Source organism: Geospiza fortis, unplaced genomic scaffold, assembly GCF_000277835.1.
Source record: "Geospiza fortis unplaced genomic scaffold, GeoFor_1.0 scaffold231, whole genome shotgun sequence".
Lineage (NCBI taxonomy): Eukaryota > Metazoa > Chordata > Aves > Passeriformes > Thraupidae > Geospiza > Geospiza fortis.
In genome coordinates, this window is record NW_005054351.1 from 3833136 (window position 1) to 3843153 (window position 10018).

At 39.1% G+C, this 10018-nt stretch overlaps 1 long non-coding RNA gene across 1 annotated transcript in view; it reads right to left on the bottom strand.

The window, feature by feature from the left end:
* Positions 1 to 338: 338 nt before the first annotated feature.
* The window catches only part of LOC115948132, a 22984-nt gene continuing 13304 nt past the window's right edge, over positions 339 to 10018 (bottom strand). Inside the window, exon 3 of the long non-coding RNA XR_004081978.1 lies at positions 339 to 537. This is a non-coding gene — a long non-coding RNA (uncharacterized LOC115948132). The remainder of the gene's footprint in view (positions 538 to 10018) is intronic.

Genomic DNA, 10018 nt, shown 5'->3' on the forward strand with positions numbered 1-10018 from the left:
CTCCACGCTCTTTTTGAAAGCAACCACAAACTTGAAGGGAGAGGCTATTGTGTGCATTAGACCAGCTGAAACACTTTGAGAACAGAGACAAGTCTTCACACATGCAAATGTTTCCTCTAGCCTGAAGGAAAAGCATCAGGCAGACTCAAACTAAATAGTAATTGCTCATGGCTACAAAAACACCACATTATCATATTTTAATATAGTTTGTAAAGATGTCAGAGAAAGAGAAAAATGAAAGCTGGGGAGGGGTACTTTACTTTTTTTGTGTTCTGCATGACAAACTGTTGCCCAAACTGAAATAATTTTGTTTGGCATTTTTCCTAGCTTTGTACTTGCACAAATCTAACTCTTGAGTGAATATAATCACTTAACAGAGTCACAACAACATTTATTGGCTGGCATCTTTAGCATTGTCTTCCTCTCTTTTGCCTTCTTTCAGTCATCAGGACACTCCCTCAACCCTGCAGTGCTTCATTTTCCTTCCAGCCTCAAGGATGGTTCTCAGGCGTTTATTCACATGCATCATAATGTCATCTGTCTCAAAATATCAGGACCAAGCATAAGACTTCTCAGTTTGTAAATAAGAGAAAAATCTGTTAGGTATATAAGGAAGAAAGAATTCATAATTTAAACAATGGATTAGAAACAATGGGTACAAAAAGATGCTTGAAACTGTATCCTGCATTTAAAAGAAAACAGACTCTGTAATTTACTGACTAGAATTTACTTTTTTTTTTTTTTTTGTCTCTCATGCAAGGAGTGAGCTTCAGCACAAGGGTCATACTAATTATATCTTAAACTCATCTATCTTAAATATCACCTTTTAATCTATGTGAATTATCATAGTCCTCTCTGGAGACAGAGGAAAAGAGACAGGCAGCTCCTGAGACTCATTCAACCAAACTCTCTTAAGAGAGAATTAGTAGTCCTGTGTGACTGGATTGGATTGCCTGTCTTCAAGATAGCTAAAGCTAGCTGAGATGAGCCCAATTTCCCAAAACAGAACCCTAGATTTTTCCCCATCCCCTCATCCTACTAATTGATATGTTTTTCTCAGAAGCACTAAAGGAAAAAAAGAGTAGATATCGAGTCAGTTGGCAGGATCCCCACAGGATGATGCTTCTCTTCTAATCATATATATATTTAAAAAAAAAAGCTGCGGTTAATATTGTACAATCTATAAAGAGTTCTCTATATTTGGCAGAAAGAAAATCTAAAACATTCATCCTTATATTGAAAAGGCCCCTGGAGCTGCAGCAATCAACACTTTGTACAGCTGAGGTGGTGTTGTCGGAGATGTGCTGTAAAGCAGAGCCAGACTCTGTGGCTATGCAATCCCATGTCTGTGGTGACTTTGATAAAAAGGAAAAGTGGACATCGTTGTTCCACAAGGAGGTTTGGAGAGCTTAATCCTTGGAATCCAAGTGGTAAATGCAATATCGTTCGAGACATTTATATTTGTATTAAAGCCTAGAGAGCACTCTCCATGCTGATGGAACTGGTGGGACACAAGGAAGCTTGTAGTTTGCAGAATCAAATGCTCGTTTATTGTTCTACTTTGTAAAGAAAACGTTATGAGAGAAAATTCATTTTCAATACCAGTGAAAATGAGCAGAACAGTCCACTTTGAGTGGCATCTTTAAGTTCCCAAAAGCAATTATCACAGCCTGGCCTGACTGCAAAGTGACCTGGGGGGCAGCAGCCCTTCAAAGTGTGTGGGGATCCCCCCATGTAGGGCTCCTGTGTGATCTCTCCCAAGTGGTTCTCATTGCTGTCTATCCGTGGGACTCTGCAAAAATGTTTCCAGTCAATACACAATAACAACATTTGTTGGAGACAGGTGAAGTTTTCTGGATTCCATCAGAAGGCTCTTTCTTTCAGCCTTTATCAGAACTGGGGACTGACTAATTCCAGTACTTGAGTGGAGCCTACTCTGCCATCCCATAGGTATTTAACCACTTTCCAGGAGCCTCAAAACCCACAACATTGATTTCTGGGTAAACCTTAATCTTGAGGTTTTGAAGCAGCTGAGCTTTTTCCAGGAAAAAAAAAATTGTTATTCTACTCCACCTTTGCATTTCTCTTTTCCTTAGAAAAATTTGTAACTTCAACAATTACACTGTGTCTTTTAAGAATAAATTCACCTAAAGCCACTTCTACAAATAGGAAGTAATTAGACTGTGGTCTTTGCTTCAGACTTTGCTAGACAGCCACTTCTTACAGTCATCTCCATGCAGCCAAACCCAAAACTGTCATATAGACATGTCCTGCAGCTGGATGGAGTGCTTGAACCATTTATGAGTTTTGGGCCAAATCTCATGTTCAGAGGTTACCCCATGTCCCTCTATTCACTCTAATGAATTTGATGTGGAAAGAAATGGAATTGATAGAAGCTCAACCTGTGCTTTCAAGCCAAGGCTGCAGGCAATAAATATAAAACATATTGATTTAATGTATACTGATAAAGCAAATTTCTCAGTCCCAAAAATAAGTAGTGTGACTAAATGAGCAAGACTAGTAGGCTAAAGTCTGTGTGGTTCATTACAAATAATTGCACCTTATGTTGGCAAAGCATGACTTGTAGGAATAAGAAATTCAAATTCTGTAAGTAGACACCAATTTTATACTCTGATTATATAGCAACAGAAAAGGAAGAAAAATGCCATCCCCTGATATGTTCAGCACAAGTCCTGCTAAATTTCAAGCACTCTGATCCCACAAAATAGACAAATAAAATTAGTTGCAAGTCCGTGGGTAGTCACATGGAATTAATTACCTCCATTACATTTCTTTCAAATGGATAATCAAACCTAAAATTGCAGCTTTGTTTCTAGCTGCAACATTGCACCTACTTAGGGGTCTGCCTGTGGAGGTGCTTAAGGTCTTCCAGAGGGCCAGTCACCTAATACAGGTAGTGAATATGTTTCTAATCCCAATCTTCACTTAAATGCCTGGATTTGGGTGGAAATAAAGCCAGCCATAGCCTTTTCAGGAGGATATCAAAAGCCAACTGCATATATATGTATATATATACATATATATATATACACACATATATATATACACATGCATATATATATGTATATATGCAGTTGGCTTTTGATATCCTCCTGAAATATATTTTTTTTTTTTTTATTTTTTTTTCAAGAGGCAAATCTCATGGTGTCCAAAGTAGGTGTAGAAAGCACAGTGACAGTTCATGAGTGTATGTGACATGCCCTTGAAATTTCTCATCCAGAAACATGATCTGTTTCTGAAGAGGGGAATGGTGCTGGGCAGCAAGGCTGCAAAACTATGGGGCTGAAAGAAGTAGTTAAGCTGTCGTGTTGACTGAAAGGCATTTGGGAAAGAATGAAATGGGGATGCCTGAGTGTTAAGTGTGAAGTTTTACAATTGTAAGAGGAAGGAAAATAGACTCTGTAAATCTCTCCACTATGATGGAAACACATGTAAGAGGAGGTCAGTTTTCTGGAAAATGGTCATTTGAAACTCATTCTCTTCTCATTTGAACTTTACTTCCCCTTTGCTTCCTGAAATGAGTGAAGATAATTTCTAAAATTGAAGGTGGGGAAAAAAGGCTCTGAAAATCTCATGTCACTCGAGTCTTTTCACTGGTAGATCTATTGTTATATAATCACTATAGGAACAGAGAAAAAAATCAAATGGGGAAGACACCCTTGGAAGCATTCTGATTAAACTATTGCTCCTAAAAGGCTAGTGAAAAATTTCAGAATTTCTAACTTCAGAATCTTTGTTGGCAGTAGTATAAACTGTGTTCTTTGATTTTGGTCACTGTGGTTAGTGTAGAAACTGAAGAAAGAGAGAGATTTTTTAAAAAACTCTTTGATTTTCCTGTATTTTTGTGCTCTTGGGTCTGACTGGCTCCCACTGTAAATTGAGACCTCTCTGAAGTGTGTTTTGTTAATGGGCCATGAGAAAGAAAATACAGATTTAGCACTCCCTCCTCTGCCTGTGCCTTTTGTTCCCATTTTAGAGGACTGACATTTCAGATGGAGCTGAGAAAAGAGCTGTAATAGGGTCATCCCCATAACCTATGCTGATGGGGGAGGCTCCTTCACTTGATCCCGCAGTACCTTTCATGCTGAAAGATAAAATGTAAACCTTTTTCATGTCTTTTGCTGTACTCCATGAGACAACACAAAGGACCCATATGTTTAGGTTTTAAATAACTGTGTTTGCTAATACACAGGGCCCAGCTGCATAGAAACCTCTGATCTTTGGGGAGAGTTGGAATATACCCACTTCTACTGAATTTCAAATTGGCACTTCATGTATCTCTCAGAAAAGAAATAAGAGGAACATAAAGAAGTGAGATACATGTTCCATATCAGAATTTCCCCGTAGTTAGGAATACTTCAAGTCCTCTTTTTCTGTATCACTTATATAGAGTGGAAAAACTCATCATAAGCAAAAGGCAAGAGTTTTTCTATCTGCATGCAAGACATTTATCATTAGGAACTATAAGAGCATGAACATTAATTTTTTCTCAAGTCTTTTATATCTTCTGATTTCTAACTCACTTTTGTATTACATTTTTGGATGATAGTGTTCAATTCACTACTTAGGGATTGTTCTCAAACTCGTTAATATAATCCACATCCATACAATATTGAAGGATCTGACTGATATTAAATCTGCAGAAGAAGGGATATTCAAAGTTCTCTATTTTTTGAGTGTATTATTCATCTGTTGCATAAATGTTGCTCAGTACTGTAAGACTGTGCACTTGTCTTGTCCATTCTGAATTACTTACATATACTTGAAAAGCCAGAAAAAAGATCAGAAGCAGTGAGCATTTTGTCATCAGCTTCATGTAACCCAGAATTCAGCTTTTAAAGAAAGGAGTCCTACTTTTAGGGAAATCTTTGCTCAGGCACCACAGAAGATAAAGTAACCCTTGACAGAGGCTGTGGAAATGATGCTTTCATTAGATACACAAATGTTGATCAAAACTATTTTGATTTAATGGATGACTTAACTCCCTGGATTGAAATGGAGGTGAAGTAAGGTCAACCAGCTGCCAGACAAGAACCAGGTTCATTAAGTCTTAAGGGAGTCACTTCCACCAATTTTCCAGACATTGCATTCTCCCATATCATTGCAGGGTGAATGAAAAGCTATAGGCAGCAGTAAATAATAGAAGAGAATATGATAAAGTAGAGGGAAGGTTAAGGGTAACCTTCCCGTGAGTTGTTTTCCTGCCATGCATTGGTTACCCCATTGGTTTGCCAGTCCACAGAATGTCAAGCTGTTGCAAGGCTGTTTCAGGCGCATCTGACAATTCTTCAACCAGTGTTTGCTCCATCCATGTGTATGTGCAACCTGGCTCCCAGGTACTGTCTAACAAGGAACAACTGCATATGAACCTGGAATGTTGTTCATTGAGACCTTCACTGGTGTGGAACCCTTGGGAGACCAGTAAATCATCTGATATCCATGCACCACTTGTGTAGGAATTTGCTTCTGAGAACACTTTTGGTACTGGAGTTTCAGTTTTAAAACTTAGGCCTGATCAGAAGTAGGTTGTGCAGTGTATATGTTCCAGAGAACATTTGCATGCTTTTGGTGCAGTTTAAAAACAGATTTGCAGAACAAAATATGATCCAGTATAACTCAGCAGTAGCAACCTGGCTAATTTTTAGAGCTTAAATACTTATTCTATTTCTTGAAGTGAAAAGGCTTCACTCACCTTCTCTTGTGGAGAAATGCTATCATGCACAGGTGATGAAGAGCTCTTTTAAATTTATTTATTACTATTTTTAGTAGGCATTGCACTTATTAGAGTATTTTATTGAGTTTTTTTTACTTTTTACTAATTTAAATAAGAAGACAGAATTTTCTTCTTGTTTGTGCTGCTGTAGCTCCATTGTTTTTAGTGCTTCAGGAGCCAGTACAGTTTAGAGGATAATTGGACTTTTTATATATATATAAGTTTAAAATGAAGTTAATATAAAATTTCATTTCCATTTCCCTTATTCCCAAATAAACTGTCATAAGAAAATGCACTTCAGAGGAATACCAGTTGGCCATGGCATATCTTAGTAATTCAAAATCTTGGCTTTAAAGTGAAAAATAGTAACTGGAGGTGAGGTTTTTTTACTATTCCCCGGTATGTCGCTGCTCTGCACTGGACACGTGGGTTTTTAACATTCTAGTCTGGACACCTGCAGCTATTTTCTCTGTTAACAACTTTGAAGGCTCCAGAGCCTCAGCAAGCAGAAATGCCTGGCTGCAGAGCTGTGTCCTTGCTGCCCAGCTGGGAAAAGCTCTGCTTGACTTTCCCATCTGCCTCCCTCCAGCACTTCTGAGAACACCGTGCAGTGGGGTGGAGTGCTCTTCTGGGAAAAGTTAGCACAAAATACAAGGAACCTGAAAAGAATGAACTCACTGTGTGGCTGGGGGGAATGTGTGTGCATGAAATTCAAACCAAATGTCTTACAGAATTAAGACCGGTTCACAGAGAGACCTCCTGTGTTAAGATTGTAAGCTGAGTGTGTTCTGCCAACAGAAAGAGATGAAAAATGAATGTCATGGACCCTGCAGATTTGCAGTCACCTGGGAACTTGGGCATGTGTGAAGCTTCTGACACATAACCAGCCACATTGAAGCCAGTGCCCACAATTAAACTTCTTCCTGAACTGGGACATGGTTATGAATTATTGGGTTATTTCTATTTTTTTCCCTGCAGGACTGCTTTTAATCCTGAATTCATTCATTAATGTTTATAAGGTGCACTGAGATCTTCCAACGTGCATGGCACTATTGAAATGTTAAGTGTTGTTACAACTCATGCTTGCAAAAGCAGCTGAAGATGAATTTACTTTAGGTGGCAGCCAGTAATGGCTCACTTGGAACAGTTGCACATTCTATGGGGTAAATAACAGGACTGTTATAAATTGGAGCAGTGTTATGTTTACATAATAGACAGTAACCACTCCAGAGGTACCATAACAGTCAGCTTGATAATAGGCATTTTGGAAATTATGTCAATACCTCTATATGTGAGGAAGCAAAATGCTGTAGGAGATAGAAAGCTGATAGTTACTAGTAAATACTGCATGCTTGTAAGGTTTTCAGCATTTTAATCTTTTTATGCAAACACGTCCATCTGTTAACCCAACATGATGGCAGAGCAGAAAAGGGGCTGAGTTCCACAGGCCGCCACTAATGTATACACCAGTGCTATTAGATGCACTAGAGATGGACTGAGCAGTGTGCTGCTGAGTTTGCTCGTCAGGCAGTGCAGCTAAAAGCTTTCAGGCACGTTTGTTCCTCAGGACAACTTCCTCCATCTTCTCATTCCCCTTTTGGCTGTGTACCTTCACGTAAGCTTCCTCCCACACTTTAAAAAATGCAGCCACTTCTTTTCTGCCAAGCCTGTTGCCTGTCCTCCAACTGCTCTGTGCATCAGGGGGAAAAGTCCTCCCAGCTTTGTTCCCTGTCTCTACAGCAGTTACCTGGTTGCTTCTGCCTTGTCTTGCCTTATCTCTAATATTCTGGGTAGTAAAGTTCTGGTAAGGAATGCTACTTTATGAAGCAGTGTGAAACTGTGTCTGCCATATGCCATAACCATGCTGTTAATGGTTGTGCTCACTATGTGTACTCACTATGGAAATAACACCACAGCACCAGCTGTAAGAATGAAACCCTGTTCTTGACTGGAACTGTTCTGTGGGTGATTGCAAAACCTTCTGTCAACAAAAGCATTGGAAAAGCATATTTTGATAAAGATCATTCATTTTGGAAAAGGAAAAGAGGAACCATATGAAAAAGGCATAATTTTAATTTAAAAAAATTACTAGGAAAATTATTATACTATTTTTTTATTCCCCAAAATACCTTGTCCAAAATGGTCATACATGTCTGTATTATTCCATAGCCTTGATGATCCCCACTACAATTACATATTTCATATCAGATATTTCCCCCTAATTCTTCCACCAATTTAAGAAAAATCACTCTGTATCACTCTCTTTGGTTTCCCTGACTGTTAAAAAAATCTCTAATAATTTTTAAGGATTGACTATCAAGGGTCATCTAAAAACATATAAAAACTTTTTTTTATTATTAAAATAATTTTTAGTAACCAAAAATAACAAGCCTGAAGGCAGGAAAATTTGTCATCTAGGAGTTCTGTTAATCCTGTGCTGCTATGGCTGTATGACAGTCCAGGACTACTGTATTCTTAGTAAGAATCATTCTAGTCTTTACCTATGTCTGTGCAATTTGTAGCCTCATGACAAGTTTCCAGTGGGGCAAGCCACATGAGGTGCAGAAACCAAGCTGCCTTTTCAAATCTAAGTGGCACTCTGCAGGGGCACAGCCTGCTTGTGTGGCTGCTGAGCTGCATGGGTCGCTTGGTGTGTGCCCACCCTTCAGCCCAGCTCATGCTGTGGGGGCACAGCAGAAAATCCTCTCACTGGCAGAGGTCCCTGTCCTCTGGTCCTCCTTGCCCTGGCTGACACAGAGAATGTGATTCCTCCCATTGCGCCATCTGGGGTGGCACTTGACAAAGAAGTCTGGTGGAGCTGGAGTAAGGCACTTTGGAGGTGTAGCCCTCTGACAAAATGGGATAAGTGTGTTAATTTTTTTTTTAGTAGTAAAAAATTGAAACATTTTACTGGGGAGATCGGGCTGGGGAAATGCTTCACTCCACTAGAGCTCTTATACATCCAGTTTATTCATTAGGCATCTCAATCAGAGGATGAACCTGGACTGCAGTTTTAATACGCTCTTGCAACTCAGTCTCAGGATATGCTCCTTGCTTGCTCCTCTCTGCCATGAAGCTCTCAAGACTCTTCCACTGCATCCAGAACCCAGAAAAGCTCTGGAAAAAAAAGATCTGGGCATAACCCCAGTGTCAAAGCTGAGCAAGTGGAGCAGCTTTGAAGATGATATGGCTTTCCATGTTCCTAATAAGGATTATTCAAATTTAGACTAAAACTTACAGTAGGGATTTGATTTGTTTTTTAACTTATCATCCTTCAATAGTGTCTACCAGCTAAAAAAATTTCTACTATTATCTAACTTAGTTGACTGTTTTAAAATCTGAGATAATACTTTGATCCACATTTATCCATGGTTTTATAAATATTTTACATCCTTGAGAATTCTGTTACCAATTTACAAGTAATATCTCAGCGTTAGAGTACATGGCAGATCTAGAGGTTTACAGTCAATAAGATGAAGCCCAGGGGAGGTGGGGAGTCTGGATTTCATTCTTATCTGTGTGTACAGAAACTGGGTTAAGATGAGGACATGCTCATAAGATTGATTTTCTTTTCCTGTAAATACAATGGAGGGATGAGTCTTTACAACTACAGAGAAACACACCCTGCCATAACAGGATCCCCACCCTGTCTCTGCTCAGTCCTTTTGATAAAAGCCCCGTGCTGTGGGCAATCCAGATTAGTTTCAGATGAAGCAAATTGGAAAGATTAAGGGGGGTGGGGATGTGTGTGTCCAGACTTACAAAGCTGTCCATTCTGGTTTTCTAGGAAAATGCCTAGGACCCACATCTCATCTCATCCCAGCAATTGCTAAAATCTCTGTGTCTCATCAATATCCAGTCCAGCTGTGGGACTGGGACAGTTTCACTTTTCATTTGGAATGGTCCATCTCTTCTCAGAAACATGATTTTAACTGAAATGTGGTGTTTACGGAATATCATTTTCTCATTTATTTTGCAACATCAACTGCCATTAAAAGAAGACATTTACAGGAAACATTAGGGGAAAAGACAAAAGTACAAGAATTTCCATCAGCAAGACGCTCACTGGGAAAGTGAGAGACACACAGGCCAAAAAGAAAAAGAGATATTACCAAGCAAACCTAGATAACAGGGGCTGACATTATTCTTTCTGAAGTCAAAATGTCAGGGGAGTAGAAAGGAATGATATGTATAGCATGATATTTTAACTGGGCTGATTTATGGTTGACTCACAAGAGCTGCACAAAAACAACCCCAGTGACAGATAAATTTTAATCAAGATAA